Here is a 14598-nt window from a genome sequence, read left to right on the forward strand (position 1 = left end):
AAGAAACAGAAAATCAATGGGAGGTGGGGGTTTTTTGACCAATGCCCAAAGAGGAGAGGAAGGTGTTAAAACAGCTCCTTGTCCCTATATTTGTTTTGCCAAGGGTTGCGGCCTACGAAGGCTGAGGTGGACAAAACAAGAGTAGGAAAAATAACATGCAACCGGCACGCAATGTCTAGTGTTCTCCTTGATTTCTTAAGGCCCCTGTCAAGCACAGTGAATGATGGCTTATCTTCAAATGGCTTCTCAGTTGGGCAGCATGCCCAGGCTGGAGCCAGTCAGGATGATGGTTCATTTTAATTGAATGATGTGGTCGTGTCCATTAAGGAGTTCTGCATCGGGGACAATTAAGCAGGAGGGAGGAGGGAGGCCAAACATTTGGTGCATATTTCTTTCTGTTCCGGGATGCAAATTGGTTTGCCGTAATAGCTGTGCTCAAGGGTCTTCCGAATGAGGAGTACTAGATTCTTCTTCTTCTTCTTCTTTAGACTCGCTTGTACGTACATGTTTATCGCTTGGTGATTTGTGTGTGTGTGAATGAATCATCACAGATTAATTGCTAGAGGTGAAGATTTCAGTCGGCTTGCTTCAGGTCAAACTCGGGGCTTTCCATGGGAGTTAGTCACTGAAATATACTCAGAGTGGATTTCATGCTCTTTATTCAGCTCATAATGGTGAGGAGGAATGGAAGTTCCCCCAGAATGTCTGCTTTATATACATTATTTACACAATGGGCCCCACGTGATTGGCTAATTCCGGGATTCTCCTGTAGGCCAATCAGGTTGCGGATTCACTTCCACCTGGAGCTGGATTGGGTGGCTCCTGTGGACCAATCAGACTGCTGCATTCTGGATCCTATTGTTCTAGGACCAATCAGACTGCTGCCTTTTGGATCCTATTCAACTCAGTACATAACAGTCACTCATTCAGTCTTGTGCTGATTGGTAAACTGAGTGAGAGTTGTTAGGAAGACCCTTATTCTCATCACAGAGCTACAATTCTTAGAGTGGTTTAACAGTCAGGGAACTTTGAGAATTGTAGCTCTGGGTGAAGGAACAGGGTTTTCCTAACTCGCAACAACTTTAACAAACTAGACTTCTTTCCCATCCTTCTCATTATACTGTAATATATCGATGAACACTTTTATTGTGTAAATAATGTCTTTTCTTTTCTTCTTTTGATTTTTTAATTTTGTATCTTTGTTATTTTCCCCCTTTTTTATTACTTTATAAATTTTCTTTTTACTACCTAATTTTCTTTTTCTTCGTATGTAAAGAGATAGCACATAATGTTTGTATAGATATGTAAATTTTTAATCAATAAAGAATAAAGAATAATATTAAACAAACAAAAAACAAAACAAACAAACTAGACTTCTTGGGATTTTTTGCTGGAAGCCATGACAGTTTAAAGCGGTATAATACTGCTTTAAACGTATGGTGCAGATGGGTACAAGCCTTTCTCTTAACGTCCTCTTAGACCTAGAGAAAGCATCTTGGAAGGAAAATGCCAGCTGAATCTCACCTGCCCCCAAGGAAGATTTTTATCTGAAACCTGCTGTTTTTAATGAATGATTTCTCTAATGGAATAACAGCTTCTCCTTCGTGCCAGCTTCAAGTTTGCATTTTCTTGTTGTGTTGGTGCTAATTTCACCCCACCTTCACTCTCCCTTTGCAATGATTGTTCAGTCTTCATGTTTGAAAAAGGAGATCAGATAGTGGAGCTCCCTATCAACATTGACTTGCAGTTCGTTTTCCAAATACACAGCATGAAACTGGTCATAAGGAGCCTTTTCCTGACACAGCTTGATCAAGAGGGAGTTTGCTAGGCCTCCATAGCTTGTTGCAAAATAAGAAGGCTGGCCGTTATCATCTGCAAGATGGCTGATGTCAAGCAGTTACGCTCAGAAACGTCTCCAAATTTCAAAATGTTATCGACATGACTAATAAATTGGAACCGCTGCAGGTTTTCTCCCCAAGGAGGTGACTTTTGCAAAAGATATTCTCAGCTGCAGATGAACAAGGCCTGTTGCAGTTGGGAAGAAATTCAGCCAGCCTTTTGATATCATTGCTAACGTGCTCCTCACTTCGGAAAACAGCGACAAGTTCCAGGGACAGCGTTGTACGATTCCGTTTCCTTTTGTGTGAGGGAGCACCAGAGGCTAATGGAGGAGCTTTGTAATACAGTAGTTGTCTAATTTGCAACAATATAATCAGATTACAGCAGAGGCAAATGCACTTCTGTAGTGCAACTGCTAATAATTCTGTTTCAGGCCCACCAGCGAGAGCTACCGTAGCATAAAGATGTCCCGGGGAATATGAATCTCTTAATTCTGTGTCTGGTTCTTTTCCCATTCAAATTATTTACACCCCACCAAAAAAAAAAAACAACTTCAAAGGACCCAAACCTCTGCAAGTAGATTACCTGTTGATTGGGGGGGGGAAAACCATGCTCTAACCATGAGTTTCCATTAAACCATGAGTTTCTATCATACAATCATAATGAAGTGTTAGCAAGCCATCATTAGCCTAGAAAGGATGGTTTCCCAGCATCCTTAAGTAAGGTAAAGGTAAAGGGACCCCTGACCATTAGGTCCAGTCGTGGCCGACTCTGGCGTTGCGGCGCTCATCTCACTTTATTGGCCGGGGGAGCCGGCGCAGAGCTTCCGGGTCATGTGGCCAGCATGACTAAGCCGCTTCTGGCGAACCAAAGCAGCGCACGGAAACGCCATTTACCTTCCCGCCGGAGTGGTACCTATTTATCTACTTGCACTTTGACGTGCTTTTGAACTGCTAGGTTGGCAGGAGCTGGGACTGAGCAACGGGAGCTCACCCCATCATGGGGATTCGAACCGCCGACCTTCTGATCGGCAAGTCCTAGGCTCTGTGGTTTAACCCACAGCGCCACCCGTGTCCCAGCGCATCCTTAAGTACATAGTAGCTAAAGTCCCACAGGTGTAAAAGGAGAGGACTGGAGGTTTCCAATCGTTTCCACAACTCTTCTTGCCCTCAGCACAACATATTGGTGGTGGGGTGGGAGAGCTGAAAATAATATTTCACACCTGGTAACCAATGCGCCCCTTTGGTTTCAGATAGTACATGGGTAGACGAATCTGAAAAGCCCAGGGCACGAGTTTTCACAGCCCTCTAGCGGCTGTGGTGGCTCATTTGGAGGCTTAGTTTGGTCAGTCAGTATCAAGCATACACATCTAGAGTTAACACTAAATATGTTACTTCCGCTAAATGAGTTACCGTAGCTGGCGGAGGGTCATGACTCATGACAATGGGTCAAATGAAGAGTGCACTTTCTGGCACCATTGGGGCTGGGGGCTAAACTGGTTCCTTGCTGTTGAACACCCAAGCCACTGGAAATCGAAGCGGCTAATGTGTATTGCCTGGCCTCTTCTTCTACATAGCCTTGTTCTAGGTTCTCTTTGTTAGGTTTGAGCAGTGATTCTGAAACTTCAGTTCCTGTGTTTGACTTGAAAATTATACACACACACACACATATATACATATATATGTGTGTGTGTGTGTGTGTGTGTGTGTGTGTATACAGTGGTACCCCGCAAGACGAACACCTCGGAAGACGAAAAACTCGCTAGACGAAGGAGTTTTTCGTTTTCTTAGCCGCTTCGCAAGACGCATTTCCCTATGGGCTTGCTTCGCAAAACGAAGCTTGCCCCGCAATCTCCGGGGACAGAGGGGAAGGCGCGCGTGCCTTCCCCTCTGTCCCCAGACCCCTTTTGAACCAAGGGGCGGCAACGGGGAGAAGCGATTCTCCCCGCTGCCCCTTCCCTTGCTTTAAAACAGGTCCGGGGACAGAGGGGAAGGCGCGCGGCGCTTCCCCTCTGTCCCCGGACGGTCTCCATAGGAACGCATTGATTGATTTTCAGTGCATTCCTATGGGAAACCGTGCTTTGCAAGACGAAAAACTCGCAAGAAGAAAAAACTTGCGGAACGAATTAATTTCGTCTTGCGAGGCACCACTGTATATATATTATACACACACACATATGTAAATTGACTTCCCTTCCATGGTTCATTTTCGTTTCCCACTATTACTGCATATTCTGATCGGACCACTTGAAAATTTAAGGGGTGTGTGCGAGTCTCTCCAGACCACTTAATAATATTTTTGCTTTGTTCTACAACTCAAAGCACATACATAACTCATATACTAATAACCTTAGCTTTGCCTTTCTAATATAATGGATGTGCTTCTGGATTAAAGGATTATATGAAGGATTATATTCTGGATTATGTGAAGAAAACCAAACCATCAAAAAAATTTTTTTTCTTCAGCACCAGTACCATAACAAAATTCTAGCACCATATCCTGGACCCTAGGCCGGGCCACTGAGAAGAGCCTTTTTACTAAATTCTCCCTGAGAATTTACAAGTTTGGCAGTACCAGCACTGTGTTATGTTAATCACAGGCCCACAGTCAGAGTTGTGGTTAGCCTATTTGATAATCTGGCACTGGTCAAAACAGCTTCTATCTCTATCAGGAAAAAATCAATACGTTCAAGGCCAAGTACAGAAATCCTTGAGTGTTCCACTACCTTATTAGTTGTTTTGCTTCCCCAGTACTACCACATTACTGCTGTCTGGAGGGAGCTATAGCACACCAAAAGTGGGTAAAAAAAAATCCACACACCCCAAAACCCACCAGGACATTTGTCTGGAAAATTATGGGATTTCAGTTTGAGAACTTTTGGACCAGAAGTGTGATGAGATAGAGGGAAAGGGGAGAGATTATTGGGAGCTGGAGAGGCAGAGTTGGAATGAACCATGTGTTGACCCATAGTAGTTGCAGTTTTAACGCAGAGACAATGGCTATTTATGTTGCTCTCATGGCTGCCGGCGTGAATAAACTCCTTTGTCATAACTATCGGCAAGGCAAGAGTGGGAGCAGTGGCAGTCGGGGGTCCCTTCTCAGATCATGGGAGCAACCTTCATCTTGTGGATTTTTGAGCAACTGGGAGTTTCCATCTTCAACCTCCAGACTTATCAATTCCACTTGTAAATATAGTGGTACCTCGGGTTAAGTACTTAATTTGTTCTGGAGATCCGTTCTTAACCTGAAACTGTTCTTAACCTGAAGCACCACTTTAGCTAATGGGGCCTCCTGCTGCTGCCACGTCGCCGGAGCACGATTTCTGTTCTTATCCTGAAGCAAAGTTCTTAACTCGAGGTAATATTTCTGGGTTAGCGGAGTCTGTAACCTGAAGCGTATGTAACCCGAGGTACCACTGTAATAATAAAAAAGCAATCAGCTGCATCTATCACCTTCCGTCCCTACCTGTGCCCCTCATTGCGCCATCAATGCACTAGCCTTGCTGCTGACTCAGTCCGTGTTCCCTCGCTTCCTGTTTCCCACCTGTGCGTTTTGCCTAAGGATGGAGGCAGGCAGACTTTTGTAACAGCAATGAGAGATGACCTGGCATCTGTCTCTATGGCAGGATCACTTCCTGGTGGTATTAACCACACGCTGTGAAGTTGTTGTTGTTGTTGTTGTTGTTGTTGTTAAAGAGGTCTTTGTGCAAGAACCCATCAAAGCTTCAATCCGACTAGAAAACATAAGCCGTATTCACATCGTACACAAGATTGGCATCTTGGCTGCCTCTTAGTGCAGACCCAGGTCATTGCGCCTGAGCTTTCATAGCTGCCATCCACCATTGGCAGGCTTGGCAGCAACAGCCGCAGATACGGTCTATGCTTGAGATAACATTTTACCCTCTGGTTATTTATGCTGTTTTAAATGTGCATTTTATATTTGACTTCTTTTAGGAATTGTTTCTTTTGAAGTGTTTAAGATAATTTTTTTTGTTAACTTTGATGTGTTAAATGTGCATTCTGTAGTTGAGCTCCTTTGTAATGTTTTATTTAGAAATCTTTAAGTTTCCTGTTGATTACGTTGCTTTAAAAATACCGTATTTTCCCCTCTATTACACGCAGATTTTTTCTCCTAAAAAGTAAGGGGAAATGTCTGTGCGTGTTATTGAGCGAATGTGTGGTCCCTGGAGCTGACAAGCGCGAGTGAAGGCAAAAATCAGGCAAATATCAAATCCTCCGGAGAAGGGAAGCCTTGAAAGGAGGAAGCTCTGCCTCAGGGTCTTACTGCCCACCCGCTTCTGTTTCCTTACTGTGTTTGCTCAAACGGAACAAAGAGCAGAGAAAACCCCTCCCCTCCAGGCAAGCAGAGCCTCCTTCCTTCTAATTCCTCTCCGTGCGTCTGGGACTCGAAGGCAACATGCAGGTTGGGGGGGGGGGAGAGAGAGAGAGCTGGCTGGCTTGTGGGGGGGGGGGACTTTTGCCTTCCTTTCCTCCCTCCGGTAAAACCCCTCTCCTGCATTCTTAGCCAGCTGCTTCTCTGCACACCCCTCTCCTTGTCGCTTCTATGTTTTTCCTTCCCTCCCTACTTAAAACGTGGTTCCAATCACGGATCCACATGGATCCTCAGGATCTTTGCATTGAGTTACCCCAAATTCACCATCAGATCACATAGCAATGATCTGATGCAAAAACAGGGCTGCAATGGTGCAAAAACATGGTTACAAAGCACGGATCCACATGGATCCTCAGGATCTTTGCATTGGGTCACCCCAGATTCACCATCAGATCACATAGCATGTCCATGGCTACAGCCTGCACCAAAAAAATCACGCACCCACTGTTGCCTGGGGCTGCAATGGTGCAAAAACGTGGTTACAAAGCATGGATCCACATGGATCCTCAGGATCTTTGCATTGGGCTACCCCAAACTCACCATCAAATCACATGTCTGTGGCCGCAGCATGAAGCACAAAAATGATACATCCACTGTTTCATTCAGAATTTTTTTTTCTTGTTTTCCTCCTCTAAAAACTATGTGCGTGTTATGGTCAGGTGTGTGTTATCGAGCGAAAAATACGGTATATTATTGTTGCTATTATTATTATTATTATTATTATTATTATTATTATTATTATATTTATATACCGCCCTATACCTGGAGGTCTCAGGGCAGTTCACAGAACAAAAGCAAAATATAAAACCACAAAATATATAATCGAAATAAAAACAACAATTTGACTTTCAGCAGTAATGCTTTATCCTGGATTGTTTTATTCGATGTTTTAATTCATTGTCAACTGCTTTGAGATTGTTTTCTTAAAAATATAAAGTGGTATAGAAATGTGGTGGGGGTTTTGGGGGGGGGGAGTTTGAAACACCCAGTCGTGATCCAACCCAAAGTGGCAGAATTTGACTTCCAGTCTTGCCTTCTGGGCTGACTTCCTGCCAAATGATGCTTCTTCCTCCCTATGTAATCCTTTCAGGGCAGAAATCCAAGTGAAAGCACTTTTTGCCATCTGGGGGTTTGGGAATGCTCTGGATTTCTGCCAGAGGGACCAGCTTGTCTGTTCCTAATAGCCATGCACTGAAGATCTACAAGTGACTTACTCTTTACCTCTGAGGAAAAGCTCTTTTAGATGCTGAAGTCCATTCCCCGCTGTTCGTGTATTCTCCTCTCCTTTTTATGAGAGATGCTGCCATAATGTAGAGTAAATGGTACACCTGGGGGCCATTTGCTGATAAACCTTTTGCTCCAGCTACACCAAACATTTAAAGCTGTACCATACCTGCCATGTTGTTGTTGTTGTTTAGTCGTGTCTGACTCTTCGTGACCCCCTGGACCAGAGCACGCCAGGCACTCCTGTCTTCCACTGCCTCCCGCACTTTGGTCAAACTCATGCTGGTAGCTTCGCAAACACCATCCAACCATCTCGTCCTCTGTCGTCCCCTTCTCCTTGCGGCCTCCATCTTTCCCAACATCAGGGTCTTTTCCAGGGAGTCTTCTCTTCTCATGAGGTGGCCAAAGTATTGGAGCCTCAGCTTCAGGATCTGTCCTTCCAGTGAGCACTCAGGGCTGATTTCCTTCAGAATGGATAGGTTTGATCTTCTTGCAGTCCATGGGACTCTCAAGAGTCTCCTCCAGCACCATAATTCAAAAGCATCAATTCTTCAGCGATCAGCCTTCTTTATGGTCCAGCTCTCACTTCCATATATCACTAATACCTGTCATAGCTTTCCTCAAAGAATTCTGGGAACTGCAGTTTGCTGTTGTCGGGAAGCCCCTATTCCCCTCAGGTAGCTACAGTTCCCAGAGGAGTTTAACAATCTCTTCCCAGGGAACTTTTGGAATTGTAGCTCTTGTGAGGGGAATTATCGCTCACAACACCCATCACGAACTACAATCCCCAGGATTCCTTGGAGGAAGCCATGACAGTTTAAAGTGGTGTGATACTGTGTAAGTCAGGGTTTCCCAGACTTGGCTTTCCAGTTGTTGGTTTTGGACTACAACTCCCATCACCCCTAGTAACCAGATCAGTGGTCAAGGATGATGGGAATTGTAAGGTAAAGGGACCCCTGGCCATTAGGTCCAGTCATGACCGACTCTGGGCTTGCGGCACTCATATCGCTTTACTGGCTGAGGGAGCCGGCGCACAGCTTCCGGGTCATGTGACCAGCATGACTAAGCCACTTCTGGCGGAACCAGAGCAGCGCACGGAAATGCTTTTTACCTTCCCACCAGAGTGGTACCTATTTATCTACTTGCACTTTGACGTGCTTTCGAACTGCTAGGTTGGCAGGAGCAGGGACTGAGCAACGGGAGCTCACCCCATCGAGGGGATTCGAACTGCCGACCTTCTGATCGGCAAGTCCTAGGCTCTGTGGTTTAACTCACAGCGCCACCCGCACATGGGAATTGTAGTCCCCCCAAAATAGCTGGAGACCCAAGTTTGGGAAATACATAGGGCAAATGTAACCTAGAATCACATCTGTAGCTCCAACCACTTCAGTTTATGGCTCTGCCAATTTATGTATTTGACAACCGGGCACAAGGAGTCGGATGAGCTCCGGTCTTAGATTAATCCTTAGCTGTTAAGGGATTGATTGTTCAGAACTGCTTTCCTTCGGTTTTCCAGCCGTTCCCCTCCCAACCCTGTTGAGAAAACATAGATTCCAGCCACTGCGGCGGGATAGTTAGAAATTGCAACAGCACTCTGAAGCCTTGTGTCCTTTCTGATAGCTACGATACAGTAGATTTGGCTCACAATTGAAACAGTTTTGCAGTTGGAATGTGGTCGGTGGGGATATGAGGTTTGCCTGATTTTCCCTAATCTCCATCTTCTTTTAACATTGTTTTACAATCTCTCTGGTTTTCGAACACTAGATTTTTATCTACCCAAAAGTTCCCAAGGAAAGCTCTGCAAGTCATCTTTTTGGAGCACAGAGCTATGCTCCCTTTTCCTTGACATGCTTTCGAACTGCTAGGTTGGCAGGAGCAGGGACCGAGCAACGGGAGCTCACCCCGTCACGGGGATTCGAACCACCGACCTTCCGATCTGCAAGCCCTAGGCTCTGTGGTTTAACCCACAGCGCCACCTGCGTCCCTACTACCCCTCCCCTAATACACTCCATGCTTAGGATAAGAGTTCACATCTTAACTGCTTAGAAATAATAGTCACACAGCATGCATTGGTCAGTTGGGCTTTTGTTTTATTGTTTGTGTTTTGAAGTTTGAAAGCAGTACCTTAGAGGTGATTTTTTTGATTGATTTATTTTTAATTTGTGGCAGAAGGAGATGTCCTATAGCAGCCTGCCTTGCCGCTTCTCTTTTCACACAATAGGAGCCTTCCTTTAGGCCCAGCCTCCAGTGTAGTGTGTCATGTCATGAATGGCAGGAGCAGATGGCAAGTGTCTGGCAATTTGTTAGGTAATGCAGCCCCTAAAGGAGTAAAGCAGCAGCAGCCTGCGGTACCAAGCTGCTAGTGTCATGTTTATGCCGAAATGTGGGATGCTAAGCCAACGTTTCAGGTGCGGCACATGCGTATAATGGCAAAGAGTTGTATTCAATTTACTCTGATACCATCTTAGCGTACATGAAGGTATCTTGTGTCCCACTGGTCCTCAAGTAACCAATCTAAGGGAGGGGAGTGACATCATTGTTTTGGTTTTTTAGAATCAGAGAATGGTAGAGTTGGAAGGGACCCCAAGGGTCATCTAGTCCAACCCCGTAAAGGTAAAGGGACCACTGACCATTAGATCCAGTCGTGTGTGACTCTGGGGTTGTGGCGCTCTTCTTGCTTTACTGGCCGAGGGAGCCGGCGTACAGCTTCCAGGTCATGTGGCCAGCAAGACCAAGCCACTTCTGGCGAACCAGAGCAGTGCATGGAAATGCCGTTTACCTTCCCCGCCGGACTGGTACCTATTTATCCGCTTGCACTTTGGCGTGCTTTCGAACTGCTAAGTTGGCAGGAACAGGGGAGCTCACCCCGTCACGGGGATTCGAACCGCCGACCTTCTGATCGGTAAGTCCTAGGCTCTGTAGTTTAACCCACAGCGCCACCCGCGTCCAACCCCCTACAATGCAGGAATCTGAGCTGAAGCATCCCTGACAGATGGCCACCCAACCTCTGCTTGAAAAACCTCGAAGGAAGAAGAGTCCACGACCTTCTGAGGGAGTCCGTTCAACTGTCAAACAGCTCTCACTGTCAGAAAGTTCTTCCTGATGTTTAGTCAGAATCTCTTTTCTTGTAACTTGAAGCCTTTGGTTCAAGTCCTACCTTCCAGAGCAGGAGAAAACAAGCTTGCTCCATCCTCCAAGTGACACCCGTCTAGATATTTGAAGATGGCTGTCACATCTCCTCTCAGTCTCCTCTTTACCAGGCTAAACCTACCCAGCTCCTTCAACCGTTCCTCATAAGGCTTGGTTTCCAGACTCTTGATCATGTTGGTCGTCTTCCTCTGCACACATTCCAGCTTGCCAATATTCTTTTTAACTAGTGGCCCTCAGAACTGGACATAGCATTCCAGGTGTGGTCTGACCAAGGCAGAATGGAGTGGTTCTATTACTTTCCTTGACCGACCTTCTCTTAGGTTTTATTATTATTTATTTTCTGTTGAAGATCCAGAATGCTGGGATGAGGAGAGCTGGGTTCTCAGCCCCTCTTGCCAGGAGCTGCTCTGCACAGATTCCCAATTTCTCTTGGTCACTGTGTCCAGAAGCTTAAAAGTTAACCCTTGAAATGACTGGCTTCTTGTACCCCTGTGGTTACAAGTTCTGTGATCACAAGGCGTTGGTCTCTTGTTCTCCTACTTATCTTTTTACTAAAGCAAAAACTGCGAGAGCAGTATTAACACAGTGGGTATGATAGGAACAATTATACACAACAACAGAATAAATAAAATAGCTGATCTCAGATTTGTTGTCGTCAGTGGGCACTGCTCCCTGCTTTTCAAAATTAGATTTTTTTGGTGGTGTGAAGTTTGTTTGTTTGTTTGTTTTAAATGTCTGCTGTCCTTTTAGCAAAACTGCTTCATAGTGCTAAAATGTGTTACTTTTTGTTCTTTAACTAGGGTTCGTTCATCTCTGTTTGGGAGAAAATGCTGCTTCCTAGAAGTTTGTTCTCATGGTGCATGCCAAGTATGTTTTAGCGGATATTAGCTGATGGCCTTGTAGAGGTTGATAAAGTTGCAAGCGCTGTGCTGAATCATAGATTGTAGAGTTGGAAGGGACCCAAAGGTCATTTAGTCCAACCCCCTGCAATGACGGAATCTCACCTAAAGCATCCATGACAGATGGCCACCCAACCTGTGCTTAAAAACCTCCAAGGAAGGAGAGTTCACAACCTCCCAAGGGAGACCGTAGATAGAGATGAAATTTATTTCCTCTGCCATATAATACGAGGACTTCATGAAGCTGATGGACAGCAGATTCCAGCCAGACCAAAGAAAGGGCTTCCTCATACAACCCAGAATTGATTTATGGAATCTGCTCTCACTACTTGCAGTTATGGTCACTGGCTTAGATAGTTTAAAAGTGCATTAGACACATTGTTGGGATGCGGGTGGCGAGGTGGGTTAAACCACAGAGCCTAGGACTTGCTGATCAGAAGGTCGGCGGTTCAAATCCCCGCGACGGGGTGAGCTCCCGTTGCTCGGTCCCTGTTCCTGCCAACTTAGCAGTTCAAAAGCATGTCAAAGTGCAAGTAGATAAATAGGTACCACTCTGGTGGGAAGGTAAACGGCGTTTCTGTGCACTCCTCTGGTTCGTCAGAAGCGGCTCAGTCATGCTGGCCACATGACCTGGAAGCTGTACGCCGGCTCCCTTGGCCAATAAAGCGAGATGAGCGCCGCAACCCCCTTAGACACATTCATAGAGGAGGATAACTTTATCTTTGACTACTGCCCCCAATAGTTCAGCTGAACCTCAATGTTCAGACAAACGGTACTGAAGAGCAGTTGTTGGGTTCAAACAACAGGAGAGGCTTTTGCTTCCATGCTGTGCTATCCAAAGATAGTTTGGCTGGCTGCTACTCGACGCAACTGTTTTTTCAGCCCATAACAGGTTTAGGAAATTTGTGCTTATTTTCAGTTGCTTCCTGCGCAGATACAAATTGTGATAATGACCATGCTATTCTGTCATGCAGAACAGTCTCCATTCTCTGGGTATTTTATAGCATGGGTCACCAGTTGTTTTTGGACTATGACTCCCATCATCCCTAGCTAGCAGGACCAGTGGTCAGGGACGATGGGAACTGTAGTCCGAAAACAGGAAACACCGTCCTGGACTCTTGTGTGTCATCATCTCTTACATTGCAAGAGAAGCTTGACTTTGGGAAGGTAAAGTAAGGGTAGCGTTAGACATTTTTGAGCTCTAGGGGTCCAGTCTTTGCGTTGCTTCCAATAATGCTTTGCAATACAGGCACCGTTTGTCGGTACATCTGTGCTTATTGCCTGTTCTGCCTTTGCACATAATGGCTTGGTGATAGGAGCCAATTTCAGGCATCAAACAAATAAGCAGATTGTGACCTTTGGAAAGCTCTCCTCAGGAAGCAGAAACTGGTAAAATATTACATTTTGAAGGGGATTATTTTTGTACACAGTGATATTGACCAGCAGGGGGCATTTGTCAGCTAGTGGAATCAGTCTCTGTTAAGTAATGGTGAATCATGCAATTCTTTCAATGCATTTCCTCTAGAGCAGTGGTTGCAACAGCCGGCATTGACATAGGGGAACTGTTTCCCATCTGCAAATTTGTACCCAAGAAGAAACAAAGATGATTCAGTTATTGGCATTTGCTGTTGTCCCTGCATGGTAAAGGTAAAGGTACCCCTGACCATTAGGTCCAGTCGTGGCCGACTCTGGGGTTGCGGCGCTCTTCTCACTTGGCCGAGGGAAGCAGCGTACAGCTTCCGGGTCATGTGGCCAGCATGACTAAGCCGCTTCTGGCGAATGAGAGCAGCACACGGAAACGCCATTTACCTTCCCGCTGGAGCGGTACCTATTTATCTACTTGCAATTGGACGTGCTTTCAAACTGCTAGGTTGGCAGGAGCAGGGACTGAGCAACGGGAGCTCACCCCGTCGCGGGGATTCGAACCGCCGACCTTCTGATCAGCAAGTCCTAGGCTCTGTGGTTTAACCCACAGCGCCACCCACTACCTGCATGGTAGGAAGCACTTAAAAGGACAAGATGAGGATTGATAACGATAGCCTGGATAGCTCAGTGGGATAAGCTCACGTGGTGCTGATAATGCCAAGGCTGCAGGTTCGATCCCCGTATTTGAGAGCTGCATTTTCCTGCATTGCAGGGGGTTGGACTAGATGATCCTCAGGGTCCCTTCCAAGTCTACAATTCTATGGTTAAACCACAAAATCTGCTGTATTTGGGTCTCAGATGAATTTTCTGACATATATATTTCTCATACAACATGCAAGGACAGTTCATATGCCCTGTCAAATGAAGGCAAGGCACAGGGAAGAGGAAGTACTGTTGGGAAGTAAACTGAGAATAAGTACAGTGTCTGGACTGGATGGCGGTTTGGCGAAACTCCCTGTGTGTTAGGGCAGGACAGCCGCTAGCCCTCTCCAGGAAGGAGAGGGCCGGCTTGCTGACCGTGCGTAAAACGTCCTGTTCAGCAAATCCGCACTGACTACAAAGTCAGCATCTTTCTGCCAGCAGAGGCTTGCATCATCCTAGGTTAGTAAAAGGAAGATCTGTGTCTGTCTGTGAGAAGAGTCTAATGGCCATCGAACCTCAAGGTTAGATATCTGCAATACGTTATAGGTAGGGCTGCCTCTGAAGATGGTTCGGAAACTTCAGCGGCCAGGTTGCTCACCTGAGCAGGACGGCTTGAACACACAGTGGTACCTCAGGTTACAGACGCTTCAGGTTACAGACTCCACAAACCCAGAAATACAGTGGTACCTTGGGTTAAGTGCTTAATTCGTTCTGGAGGTCCGTTCTTAACCTGAAACTGTTCTTAACCTGAAGCACCACTTTAGCTGCTGGGGCCTCCCGCTGCCGCTGGCACACAATTTCTGTTCTCATCCTGAAGCAAAGTTCTTAACCTGAGGTACTATTTCTGGGTTAGTGGAGTCTATGTATGTAACCTGAAGCATATGTAACCCAAGGTACCACTGTATATGCAATAAACATCTTCCATTCTTCCTTAAATTCACTGTCATCTCTGCTTCTTAATTTCATTGTCAATTTTGCCATTTCAGCATATTCCATTAATTGGACTTGACAATCTTCTTTAGTTGGG

General features: G+C 45.7%; 1 protein-coding gene across 2 annotated transcripts in view; it reads left to right on the top strand.

Moving 5' to 3' along the window:
- Positions 1-14598, top strand: part of CORO2A (coronin 2A) — a 64777-nt gene that overhangs the window by 18459 nt on the left and 31720 nt on the right. The gene's annotated exons all lie outside the window — the stretch shown is intronic.

Source organism: Podarcis raffonei, chromosome 17 (genome assembly GCF_027172205.1).
Source record: "Podarcis raffonei isolate rPodRaf1 chromosome 17, rPodRaf1.pri, whole genome shotgun sequence".
In the NCBI taxonomy this organism is placed as follows: domain Eukaryota; kingdom Metazoa; phylum Chordata; class Lepidosauria; order Squamata; family Lacertidae; genus Podarcis; species Podarcis raffonei.